The sequence below is a fragment of the Miscanthus floridulus genome, chromosome 15 (assembly GCF_019320115.1).
Source record: "Miscanthus floridulus cultivar M001 chromosome 15, ASM1932011v1, whole genome shotgun sequence".
Taxonomy (NCBI): Eukaryota; Viridiplantae; Streptophyta; class Magnoliopsida; order Poales; family Poaceae; genus Miscanthus; species Miscanthus floridulus.
The window spans coordinates 76,500,511-76,514,675 of NC_089594.1; the positions used below are offsets into that span (position 1 = coordinate 76,500,511).

The 14,165-nt window shown below is 43.5% G+C and overlaps 1 pseudogene; it reads left to right on the top strand.

Annotated features, from left to right (window-relative positions):
* The first annotated feature begins 976 nt into the window (after positions 1 to 976).
* Positions 977 to 13,641, top strand: LOC136507698 (ubiquitin-like-specific protease 1C; annotated as a pseudogene).
* The last annotated feature ends 524 nt before the right edge of the window (positions 13,642 to 14,165 follow it).

Consider the following 14,165-nt stretch of genomic DNA (forward strand, 5'->3'; position numbering starts at 1 on the left):
TTGGGTATTAGCTAAAAGTTAGCTAAACTATTAGCTCGATCCTACTTGGATTCAAAGTAGCTAATTACTATTAACATGTTTTGCCCAACTAGTGAAATAATTGTTAATTGGGTATTAGCTAACAATCAGCTAAACTATTAGCTGGATCCCATTTGAATTCAAAGTAGCTAATTACTATTGACTTGTTTTGCCCAACAAGTGAAATAATTGTTAATTGGGTATTATTAGCTAACAATCAGCTAGCTGAACCGTTAGTTGGATCCTACTTGGATTCAAAGCAGTTAATTACTATTAGCTTGTTTTGCCCAACTAGCAAAATAATTTTTAATTGAGTATTAGCTAACAATTAGCTAAACTATTAGCTAGATCTTGCTTGGATTGAAAGCAGCTAATTACTATTAGTTTGTTTTGCCCAACTAATGAAATAATTTTTAATTGGGTATTAGCTAACAATATATCAGCTAAACTATTAGCAGGATCCCATTTGAATTTAAAGGAGCTAATTATTATATCTCTCTGTCCCACTATATCTGTCGTTCTTGCGGTGTGTTTAAGTGTCTAGATTCATAGAATGTTCCATGTACCCGGACACACCGTATGTCCAGGTTTAGAGAATCTTTGTTGTACCTGGTTAGAAAGCTAAAACGACACATATAATGGGACAAAGGGAGTACCTATTGGCTGCCTGGATCCAAACATGACCTTAGCGGGTCTGAACCTAACTAACAGTGCCTGGTAACTGACATCGGCCCACAAGGCCTAGCACTATCGAACCCGCGCCCACGCCGCAGCCAAATCCTCCTCCCAGCATAAGCTGAGTGACAAAATTAAGTGGCAAACCTCCGTTTCTTCTCCTCACGCTCCTTGCATGCGTTTCCCTCGCACAAAACTCCAGAACGCAAAGTCCCATACCACCTACCCGGCTACCCCCATTTGAATCTCCCCCTCCCTGATCGCAGGCTCATCGGTAGGGACGATGGTGCCGAGGCGGAGCGACATCGACTGGTATAACGTGTTTCTGTCCGCCTTTTCTCACGACGACGCGGACGACGCTAGCTTCGACTCCCCCGCGCCAGCACCGCAAGCCCCCACGTCTCCAGGTGGCCGCCAAAGGTTTGAGGAGCCGCGCAACGAGTTCGAGCGGCGCTTCGGCCCCGGCGCGCCGGTTGATGATGGGCCGCACTTCCGACTCACCCGTGCAGCGGCCAAGGTACGCACGCCTGCTAGCTCGCTCCTGTGCTCTTGCAACGAAAATGAGCTGTGGCATTTGATTATCTGTGCGCTTTCTGCACCTTAGTTGTGTGCGTACTGCGTAGGTTTTGTTCGCTCCCTTTATCAGCTATATCCCATCAGTTATTATTCAGAGTACCATTTCTCGCTTGGTTTGCAGGCTGCTGTTGGTTTGGGACTAGATGTGGATGTTCCTGCTGCTTCTAAGGGCGTAGATGATTTCAGTAAGATTCCTACACTTGCCGTCGTTACCATTTTTAACCTTGCACATCTGCGGATGGTTCAAGCTGGATTGGGAGAATTTGGGCTCATGTCATGGCCGGGGTTATTGAGTTTATCGCGGGAATGCATGCTATCCCCGTGGAGTATCAATGAACAAAACAGTCGTTGAATCTATTGTAGCTGTTCACTGATACAAGCTGTCACTGATTTGTTATATTTCATTTGTGTGTAGGTCCGGTAGATGAGGATCAGCAACGGGAACATGTGAGCCACGAACACTGTTCGAAGTCATCTCCCAAGTTTAGTGGGCAGAAGAAGAATGATGGCCAGGTAAAATACATTTTTTCAACTCTTGCTTTGTTGATCCACATGCACCCCTATATCGCTCCTGTGCTCTTGTATCGAGCTGTATTCTTGTATCGAGCTGTGTTGTCTGATTATCTGTGCGTGTTCAGTTCTTGAGGTGTGTACCTAGGTTTTGTGCGCTCCCTTTATGAGCTACATCGTGTTGATTATTCAGAGTACCATTTCTCGTTTGGTTTGCAGGCTGATATTGGTTTGGGACCGGATCTTCCTTCTGCTTCTAAGGGCGTATACAATTTCAGTAAGATTCCTACGCTTGCTGTCGTTATCATTTTTAACCTTGCATGTCTGCAAGTGGTTAATATGTGTCTAGGCACTGTCACGGAAAAAAAAGTCTACAAGTGGTTAAAGGTGGATTGGGAGAATTTGGGCTCATGTCATGGGGTTATTGAATTTATCGCGGGAATGCATGCTATCTATGCGGAGTATCAAGCAGAACAAATCTATCGTTAAATATGCTTTAATTGTTCACTGCTAGGATCCTGGATCCTACCGCCACTGCGAAGAGCGTAGGGGTACGAGGTGGGAGGCTGAGGTCGTAATTTTTGGCCCCAGGTTGGTGACGAGCGGCAGCGGCGCTAGGGTGAGCGGGCGCGCGTGACCACGAGAGGGAGAAGGGAGGCTCGGTAGATGGCCCTTGAGGCCAGGCAAGAATATTGCCTTGCTTCATTATTTCCAAAAGAGTCAAGGGGTATTTATCCCTTCACCTTACAAGCAAATCAATCACGATCCTATAATTATGGAAATAGGAAAAATATCTAAAGATAGCCTATCCTGAGCGCCTAGCCCCTGGCCACCAATGTGGCCTAGCCACTGGGTTGGCCCTGGTGTTGATACGTGATGTCGGTCATAACATTCACTGATACAAGCAGTAACCGATTTGTTATGTTTCATTTGTGTGTATAGGTCCGGTGGATGAGGATGAGCAGGGGGAACATGTGAGCCGCAAACATTGTTCGAAATCATCTCCCAAGTTTAGTGGGCACAAGAAGAATGATGGCCAGGTAAAATACACTTTTTTCAACCCCCCTTCTCTCTCTCTTGCTTTGTTTATCCACGGGCATCTCTCTCTTGGACATTTGTGACTTATGAGGGAATTGTGAATGCAGCTACCCTTGAATAAAAGGAGAAACCAAGGCCATGGTGGAAAAAGGAAACCTTCTATGAACAAACGAAGGGCTCATGCCACTGATCCAAAGGAGTCTGATTATGAAAGTCCACTTCCCAGTAGATTGTCTAAGAGGTAGGCGTCCATTTTCCTTGTGTGTTTATAGACAAGTTATTTATGTTATTACCTTTCTAACTAGTAATTTTATGATTTTATCTGTGCATTTTGTACAACCATCTGGGTTAATGAAAATGTGACCTTATATGGAAATTTGTATGCTTTTTAAAGATATTCTCTGCCTTACTTAATAGTTATGTTTCACAAGCATTTGCATATTGTGCACGTATGGTCATATCTATTGGCATGTATGACGTACTAAATTATTATATTTATAACTTATTACTTCGCTCCATTTAGAAGTATCAATCATCAGCTCTAATCCTGCATCCTTCTATGCAGGAGGAAGCAACAGCTTCAGAATTCATCTTCTGTTCATTCTCGAAAGGTTGGTATTTGATAATAATTGTTAGAATGGCATTATCCTAGCCATTACTAGTTTTCATATCTCATTCATCTCGGAACCTAATAGCAGATCATATCTGCATGTAATTTTATAGGCTGTATTAATTATGCTACATTAGAGGATATTTTGTATTCTTCCCTTTGCATGTACACTCACTGTTTTATAAGTACTGCCTACAACAATAGAAAATTTATTCCCCCTATCTTCTTTCATGGTACCAGCCTAATTCATCATCCTGCTGCCAATCCTTCTCTCTTCGTGCTCCTCTCTTTCTTACCATGGGTGAGCACCCACAAGCATATCCCACTGCCACACTAGCTGCAACCATTGCTGCTGCTCTTCCCCATGAACGCCATGGCCCTTCAAGTGAACACCACCTCTCCATGATATACATGGACTCAGGTGCTTCTTAGCACCTCTCCTCCAACTCTGGTAATCTATCCACTCCTCAACACATGCCTCCTTCCGGAGTCATGGTTGGTGATGGTTCTCACTAATACTGCCTCTGGCTCTACTCCAATCGTGTCTTCGTGGACCACTTCATCTAAACAATGTTCTTGTCTCACCATCTCTACAACCACTTTGTAGCCACTGCATTGAGCAATGCATATCATTGTATACCGACGATGTTGTCTTGTTCGTTTGGCCAACACCGGAGGACTTATCAACGAACAAGGCCATCATGCAGTTGTTTGGAGACGCATCAGGCTACAAACAAATGTGGCCAAGAGCTCTATGGTCCCAATACGATGCTAGGGTGACGAGCTCTCAGTGATCACTATGACCCTTCCCTGTGAGATCAAGGAATTCTCGTGCAAATATTTTGGTTTGCCGCTATCGATAAGGAAGATGACAAGGTGGAATCACAACCCATCATTGACAAGATCCACGATATGCTACCTGGGTGGAAGGTAGCTTTGCTGAACACCGCCGGGCGATCCATCCTCATCCATGCGGTGCTCACCATCGTGCCGATCTACATGCTAATAGCCATGGACGTCCCCAAATGAGTGATTCGCGCAATTGACAAATGCTGTAAGGCATTCCTCTAGAAGGGACATCGGGATGTCAGTGGCGGGCATTGACCGATTGCTTGGGAAAGGGCTTGCAAGCCGATCAAGTTGGGAGGCTTTGGCATTCAGAACTTGGAGACCTTGGGATGGGCTCTCGGAATGCGTTGGTTGTAGTTGAGCAAGACGGATCATACGCGGCCATGGGATAAGTTTGATGTTGAGATGCACCCTTGTGCCAAATCCATGTTTGCAATCTCGATCACTTCTATGGTGGGAAATAGGCAGAACACAAAGTTCTAGACAGACCTATGGCTCCACGGCAAGTCCGTCCAAGATCTAGCGCTGGATCTGATCCCTTCATCAAAAGGCGTGCTATGGGATGACAAAATGTGGCTGAGGCACTTCAAGATTGGACCTAGGTTCATGACATTTCTGGAGGTCTCTCGGTTGCGGTGATTGTCAACTATCTACAACTTTGAGATGGGTTTGGGATGATTTTAGTTGCTTGCGGACCTAGAAGCCGTCCATGTATGGAGTCTGTCGAGCTCTGGTCTAGAGTCTGTCGAGCTCTAGTCTGTATACCACCAAGTTCACCTATCGTCGATTCTTCAATGGTACTATTGTTTTTGAGCCTCACAAGTGCATCTGGAACACTTGGGAACCGTTGAAGTGCAAGTTCTTTCTCTGGATGGCAGCACACAAGCGATGCTAGATGATAGAACACCTGGCTCGCCATGGATTGCCTCACCCTCCATGGTGCCCTTTATGTGACAAAGACAGTGATACTATTGACCATGTCTTGATATCTTGTGTGTTCTCATGCTAAGTGTGGTTTTTTGTGCTTCATCATCTAGGACTTGATGTCCTTACGCCTTCACAAGATGACGATGAGTTCCAATCTTGGTGGCGATGAAGCACACGCAGGACGCCTAAGGCAGCGAGGAAGGGACTAAACACATTAGTCATCCTCATTGCTTGGATGATCTAGAAACATCAGATGCATGTTTGAGAACATCTCACCCTCAGAGGCATGCTGTTGCATGAGGTGCACAACCAAGGTCACCTCTGGGTGATGGTTGGAGCCAAGGCGTTGGGCTCTCTTCTAGGACATTAGTAGAGCTATGTTGTTTTTATCTAATTAAAAGGGCACGAATGTAAAAAAAACTAACCCAAGTCATGGAATTGCCATGTATTCGGACCATTTTTCTACTTATTAATGAAATGATATGCAATCCTCCTGCATGTTTGAGAAAAATTATACCCTTTTGGCCTCTCTATGAAGGATCTTCAAACCAAGATAGTGATGCTTTGTTGCAATAGCTCCGGCGAACTATACCCTATCCCTCCAGCACTGCCACATGCCTTCATTATGCCATCCATCGACAACACACTCTGGCATCGTCGCCTTGGTCATGTTGGAACTTCTATTCTTCAACACCTCACCACCACAAACACCATCTCATGCAGTAGATCAGCTACTCCTACTTGTCATGCATGTAAATTAGGAAAGCATACCAAGCTTCTGTTTCAGTCTTCTTTGTCGTACACAAATAAATCTTTCCAGATTGTTCACTATGATGTATGGACATCTCCAATTAAAAGTATATCCGGCAACAAGTATTATCATGTTTGTTTAGATGATTACATTCATCACTGTGGGCTTTCCCTCTTGTACAAAAATTTGACATTTCAGTGCCTATGTCTCTACACACCACAAAATACTCGATTCTCCTATATCCAATGCAACAATAGAAAAAAAATTTGGCAACGCATTCACTCGGGATTTCTTCCTCACCCTTGGCACCTAGCTGCTTTTCTCCTATCCCTACACATCACAACAAAATGGTAAAGCTGAGCACATCATTAGAACTACCAATAACATCATCCAAGCTTTGCTTTTCGAAGTATGTCTACCTCCTAAGTTTTGGGCTGAAGCACTTCTTACATCAACACACATCCTTAATCGCCTCCCATAAAAACCTTAAATTTCACCATCATATGGTCACCTTTGGGTTTTTGGATGTCGATGTTATCCTAACCTTTCCTCCACAATTCCCCACAAACTTGCTCCTCGGTCTACAGAGTGCATCCTTCTTGGATACCCCACAAACCACAAAGGATATTGTTGCCTCGATTTGTCTACTAATTGTGTGATTATATCATGACACGTTTTTTTTATGAATCATGTTTTCCATATGCGGATCGATCCGCACTAGACTCTTCTTCCTAAAGGTTCTTGGAGGAGGATGACTGCTGCATCCTGCCCTTTGTCTTGACTCCAATGCCCACACAAAGGGCCCATCATGGTGGAATCATTGTGCTACGTGTTCCAAACATGTCTCTATTTTATGAGGCGCTGCTACAATTAGCCGACAATCGCACAACTGCATCCGTCCAGTCTTGTTCAGCACATTCCTACCCTTCACCCGTCGTTTCTTCCACACTAGGAACGCCCCCTATGCCATGCATAGTCCTTGCGCACACGCCTTCTTTGCCGCACGTGGCTCCTGCTATCGTACCCATGACAGTTGTCTCCCCTACACCAAGGCCTACTTTGAGACCCCAAAACAAGCGCGTGGGAGTCACAATGGCCTATCGGTGCCCACGTAGCAGTGTCAAGCCTATCCAAAACTCACACCCAATGTCCACCTATGCTAGTGGCGAAGCTAGAGCAAATTAGAGGGTGATGCGCTTCTCTTATAGGTGTGAAAATTTAAGCTGCAAACATGGTGAAAGTTTGATCCTATTATTGGTTTTTCAAATTTTTGTGGGTGCATACGCACCAACAAGCTACAATGTAGCTTCGCCACTGGCCTATGCCAAGGGGGCATTTGCGTTCCCAAGGACTGCCTCACCTATAGTGCCTCCATCATCGACCCACCCTCTCTCCAATGTTGAAAAAATACCATGGTGCGCTCGCTGATCTCTTTTGGTATGCTGCCATGGTCGAGGAGTTCAATGCTCTCACAACCAACCAAACATGGGACCTTGTCCCACCTCCCAACACCAACGTCATCTCTGGCAAATGGGTATACCAAAACCCATACAACTCCAATGGCTCCTTGGCTCGGTACAAGGCACACAGTGTTTTGTGTGGTTTCTCACAGCAACCTCGCGTTGATTACGACGAGACTTTCAACCTCATCATCAAATCAGCGACAATCAAAACAGCTATTGACCTATGCACCAACTCGATGTAAAGAACACCTTTCTCAATGGCGTCCTTCAAGAAATGGTGTATTGTCAGCCACCTTTGGCTTCATTGACCCTGCCAATCCCCATCATGTCTACTGCCTCAACAAGTCCTTTGACGGTCTCAAATGGGCTCCCCATGCCTAGATCAGTCAGTTCCTAGAGTTCATTCTCTCCATCGGTTTCAAAGTCTCCAAGTGTGACCCCTCACTGTTCAGCTTCAACCAAGGGTGCAAGACAGCATACTTGCTCCTCTATGTTGATGACATCAACCTCAATTCTTCCACTACAACTCTTCTTTGTCGAGTCATCAACTCTCTCCAGCAAGAGTTTGCAATGACAGACCTTGGTCCACTCCATTACTTTCTTCCCATCACTGCTCCCAAGAGAAATATGCTGCTGAAATTCAGGAACACGCCAAGATGACAAACTGCAACCCTAGGTCCACCGCCATTAAATCCACCTCCAAGCTTACAGCCAAAGGAGGAAGACCTGTTGCTGATCCAAGCCCCTATAGGAGCCTTGCGAGAACCCTACGGTACCTCAATCTCACTCACCCCGACATTATCACACATGCTATGCAGCAAGCGTGGTTGCATATGCACTGTCCTCAGGAGCATACTGTGGTATGTGAAAGGCACTTTAGCCCATCATCTTCAGCTCTCTCACAACTCTATCAACACCCTCATAGTGTACTCCGATGTTCATTGGCCGAGCTGCCTAGATACACGGCGATCCACATCTGGTTATTGAGTTTTTGTTGGTGACAACCTCATTTCTTGGTCTTCCAAATGACAACATACCGTGCCTCGCTCCAATCACAAGCCTTGTCGTTGAAGTTTGTTGGTTCTGCCAGCTGCTCGCTGAGCTCCGTCGTCCTCTACAGAAAACTACTGTTGTCTACAGTGACAACAAAAGCGCAGATTACCTCTCCACAGATCCAGTGCAACATTAGAGGACTTAACATGTGGAGATTGATTTTGTCCGTGAACGTGTCTTTCTTGGAGAAGTTTGTGTCCTTCACATTCCCAGACTCCCCAATATGTGTACATCTTCACCAAAGGGTTTTCGACTTTTACATGTAATTTTGAACTTATACATTTATTTGTATGAGTGGCCTTTAAGGTTCAAGATGTGGTTCTATTGGATGATGAAGATATGGAACCGAAGGAAGAAGTAAACTGTGAGATGTCTGACAGACTGTAAGCTCCTCTCTAGTGTTGTATTCATCATGTACATTATTAGCTTACCTTTTAGTTTATGTTTCAACTCAACCAATTGTGTTTTCAGGAATGAACCAAAGATCTACTACCCATCAAGGTGAATATTGTGCATTTTTCTCCGAAGATCATGAATTCATGGTCGATGTTCATTTTACCTTCCATTGATTTTATTATGTAAACAGAGATGATCGAGAAGCTGTCGTGCTCACCACATCTGATACTAAATGTCTTGATCCTGAAGTATTTTTGTCTTCACACGTGATAAACTTCTACATCAAGTAAGTGGTAACTTTATATTTTGATTTTTTTTCCTCAAATTGCTTCAGTGTATCGCTTATATTTCAAACAAATAAGAAGTAATCGATGAAAGGGTTACCATGGGAGTATTTAGGTGTTAATGCTTGCTATTTTTTAAGAAATTTAATGCTTGGTCTTCTACTGTTGTTTCACATTGTATTGTCTTATACACCACCAAACTATTCACTGTGGGCTATTTAGCTGAAGAATTTGTAAAGTAGTATTATGTGAACTCTGAGCTATGCTATTTCCTGGGAGGTATTAAGACTGCACTCTGTATTCTTTCTGAGATTTTGCTGTGCAGGTACATCGAAAGGACCAGATTGTGTAATGAAAATTTCAGAGACAAATTCTACATATTTAACACGTATTTTTTTGGAAAGCTTGAAAAAGCATTGTTTCAGCGGGTATGATCTTTTTTTGTGATGAAGTCATACTTCTCTTACCAAATGTCTTGCATTATGTCTTTGTTCAAAATTGGGATAATTATACTATTCAGGGTACGTAATACATGAGCGCCTTGTAATAAGTTTATGTTATTTTTTCCCCAAATTGTCAAGAGAGCTGCTCATCCCCTTGTTAAGAAGGAATGAATCATTAGTACCCAAATACAAAGAAGGAAAAACGGACACACACACACCAACTCAAATAGTTAAACTTTCATATGCGACACGTCTGAGAGAAATGCTATCCAAACAAAAGATATGTGTGGCATGATAGAGCTCAAACCGGAAGCTCCTGCCGAGAACCAGACTAGACCTTATTCATGGATCCCACAGACCACAACTGTACTTAGACTCAAACGCACACTTGTTTTAGTGTTTCGAAAGAAGCCACAACCAAAATGGCCTGCGAGTTAAAACCTTTCAACTAGGGTTCATTCATTGATTGTGCCGCAGCGCACCACCATTATTGGAAGGAGATAGGATCAACACTGTCGAATACGTAGTTTATATTCTTCCTCGCTAGTGGCTATGAGGTAGATCCTTCTTTCCTTGGGTGGGACTAAAATTCAAAAGTTTGCATACCCAGTTCTGAAAGCTCACATACAGGAAGGGATTTTTTCTTCTTTTCTTGTGAGGGACCACAATTAAAAAATGGTGTACCCAGTTCTGAAAGCTCCCGTACAAGGCGAGATCTGCAGAAATAAATTTCTAGACAGCCTTACCCTTTCTTTTTCTACAAGGAGGCTGGTTCGAACCTAGGACCTTCAAGTCACAAGTAAAGGGAATTTCTGGATAGCCTTACCCTTTCTTATTCTGCAAGGAGGCTGGTTCGAACCTAGGACCTCCAAGCCACAAGTAGAGAGACTCAGCCACTATGCCAAGCCGCCTTCTTGAGTGTGAAACTTCAATTGACCAATTATTTTCTTTTTGAGTGAGGAATTACCATTTTTTTTCTTGTGCCCCTTGTGACCTGGACTGTTTATTGGTTGGGTGCACATTTTGGGATGTGTTTGGTTCCTCGCATGAAGGTCATCCTGCACGGGTAGATGCGTATCATCTTATAGAGAAGGTTTCGGTTGCCCGTACGGGTGGATGCAGAAATACACCATCATCTCATATTAGTGCAAACCCCAAATTTAGCTTCTCTCATGCAGGCTCGATGGATGCATTGCATTTGTTATAGGCCCACATGTCAGTATCAGGTGGAGTGGCCACTGCACCCGCTCATACAAACTACCAAACATCTTTACAAGGTCATTGCATCCATGTATACAAGGTCACTGCATCCGCCCATGCAATCGGACACACTTCTTTTTGGTTCATTGCATCTACTCATCATGCTTCCACTCATTCAGGATATACAATGCAGGTTTAAGAAGGCAACTAAACACATCCTTGAGTTTTATTCAACTGCATTTTAATATAGCTCATTTGCACTATTTTCCCACCAGTCCTTCACAAAATTTGATCATCTTATTTTTCTAATAAAAATTCCTCCCGGTTTTCTTCTCTCATTTCTTTTGTGTTCATGTGTTGACATTATCTTCTGTGCTACTTGTTTATTCATCATGTTTTTTATATTACCATAACATGTTATCTTATATGTATTTCTTCCATTGGATTTTGTTCTAGCGTGACTTTCCAAAGTTGAGAAGATGGTGGAAAGGTGTCAATATATTCAATAACGAATACATCATCTTGCCTATCCATGCAAAGTAAGTTCATACTGGATAAGACATTTACATTATGAAGCCAAAATACAATTATTAATATAATTTGTTCTCAAAGGCACACTTGTATAAGTTTAAGACATTATTAGCTTGTTAGCAAGCCTCATGGTTCATGTGGATCCATTTTAAATTCTATCATATCAGGAATGTGGCTCAGAGGTACCTAATGTTCTCCTTATTGCTGTTAAACCTTTTTTATTGTCACCTGAAATGTTGCCTTTTAGCATATGCTGAATTTTGAAACCTACAATCATGTTTTTTCATGCTGTACCTTTTTATATAGTATATTTTATGGAGACTTTCCTATTTGCATTATAAACCAGGGAGCACTGGAGCTTGGTAATCATTTGCCTTCCTCCAAAAGAGGAAATTTCAGAACCAACCATACTTCATCTGGACTCCCTAGGGATGCATCGCAGTAATAAGATCTTGAACACAGTTGGGAGGCAAGTAACAATCTCAGCTATAGTTAACCAGCTAGATTTTAGTTTTTTTTTACTCTTGTTATTCAGAAACAAGAAATTCTAAAATATGGCAGACTTGCTTGCTGCTGAGTTTTAGTGTAAGTGACCTACTGTACTCTGCACAACACTGACAACACTGACAGCATCAACTACATGTTGCAGGTACCTTGAAAAGGAATGACGCTTCTTATCCGCTGCAGAGCCAGCTTGGCCGTGTCTTCTAACTGATATACGCAAGGAAACTGTCCAGGTACATACAGTTTAACAATGTTGCAAAGTAACACTATAAAGTGCTTCCATCAGTTCCCCTTGGTATATAGGTTTCCAGATGTTTGCGTTAAATATTTGTTGAGATTGCGATTACTTGGTACAGTTTACTGGTAAATCAATATAACATGGTTTTAACAACTGCTAGGTTCCGCAGCAGAATAATGCGTACGACTGTGGCATCTTCATGCTTTATTATATTGAACAGTTTATAAAAGAGGCACCAGCAAGGTTCACAACCGATAAACTTGGCATGGTTAGTGCTGCCACCTACTTTCTGTACTTGTTCAGTTCTTGCCATGCTGTTTCTTTGAGCTTTTAAGACTGACTAAGATGTTTGACACTAGACTTGTATATTCCACAGTTTAATCGCAGTTGGTTCAAGCCTGAAGAAGCATCTGGTCTAAGGCAGAGAATAAGAGAGCTACTGCTAGAAGAATTCGAAAGTGCCAGGCTGCATGATGCTATATCAAAAGCAGATGCATATGTGGGCTGTGACAGCATAAAGGACGGGGAATTGGAAGCAGACAACTCAAAAATGGTCGTAGAGGTTGGTGACGCTGCTAAGAGTATAAAAGGCATCAGTGTTGCAGAATCAGATGAAGCAAGTGGGGAGTTTGGAGACACTGGTAAGACTAACAAATGCATCAAGGTCTTGGCATCAGAAGAAGCAAATATGGAGTCTGGATACCCTGTTAAGAGTTTGGAAGACATCGCTGATGTTGCAAAAGGGCCTACTAGCAGCAGCAACAAATGCAACGAGAAAAACGCAGGTTGTGTTGTATCAGAAGCAGCCTCATGCTCAGATAGTGTCGTCAAAGACAATAAAGGTACAGTAAAAGTAGATTCTGGCAACTTAAAAGCTGAGAATGAAGGCAAACCGATTGTGACTGCATCGCCAGATAGATTGAAGGGGACTGATGAGGTCATCGGTAGCACGCCAATTCCGGATGCAGTTAGTGACAGCGGTGTGAAAAGATCAGAGGGGAATGAGGAGGTCACTGGTAGCATGCCAGTTCCGGATGCAGTTTGTGAGATCAGTGGGACCAAGGTGTGGATCACAAGAGTTTACAGACGAACAAGTGGAACAACGTTGGAACCTGGCAATTGGTGTTGGAGCAGCGGCGGATCCAGCAGGGATGCACGCAGGAAATTCATAGAACATTTCTCTCGACAACAGGAAGAACTAAGAGCACTCTTTGAACTATACATCTTTGTTCATTGTGTTAGAAAAAAAAAACCATGGTACCTAAGAATACCCTAGCGTGATGTTAGTGTTACGTAGCAGCTGGAATAAACCTCTCTAATCAGCTTTAGTTACTGCACGCAGCTCTTCTTGCTTATATATACTGTCATCCCTTTGTTAGTGCTCCTGCAACTGATGTTGCTGCTGCTGAAGAAGAAGAAGAAGAGGAGGTGCAGGCAGGAAAAGAGGCGCAGGATGCTGTGGATCAGGCTTCGGGCCCTCGGCGCGATGGGAGGCCCATTCGGAAGACAAAGCCCAACCCCAAGTGTTTGGGCCCACAATCACTACTGCAGACGACCTCTTTGCTGAGTGCTTAGGGCACTCGGCAAAGCCCCTATTGCACTCGGCAAAGAGCAGTCGGCAAAGGTTTCTTTGCCGAGTGCCACATATCAGGCACTCGGCAAAGCCTTTGCCGAGTGTCACGTCCGCACTCGGCAAAAAAAAAAATCCGACGTCAACTCTGACGGCCTCTTTGCCGAGTGCCACCTCAGCGGCACTCGGCAAAGAATTTTTTCTTTTGTTTTTTGAAAATTTTTTGCCGAGTGTCATACTCTTGCACTCGGCAAAGAATTTTTTTTTTAAAAAAAATCTTTGCCGAGTGCCATGGCTCTGGCACTCGGCAAAGCTGAGAAATTAGGTCTCTACTTCCCAGCTTTGCCAAGTGCCATGGTCACGGCACTCGGCAAAGCCCTCTTTGCCGAGTGTAGCACTCGGCAAAGAGAGGAAAAATGCTTTTTTTTTGGTTTTTTGCTTTCCATCAGCACAAACAAAGAAATCACATATATATCAACACACAGCACAGGATATATCACATACACATCCATATCCCATCACATACACA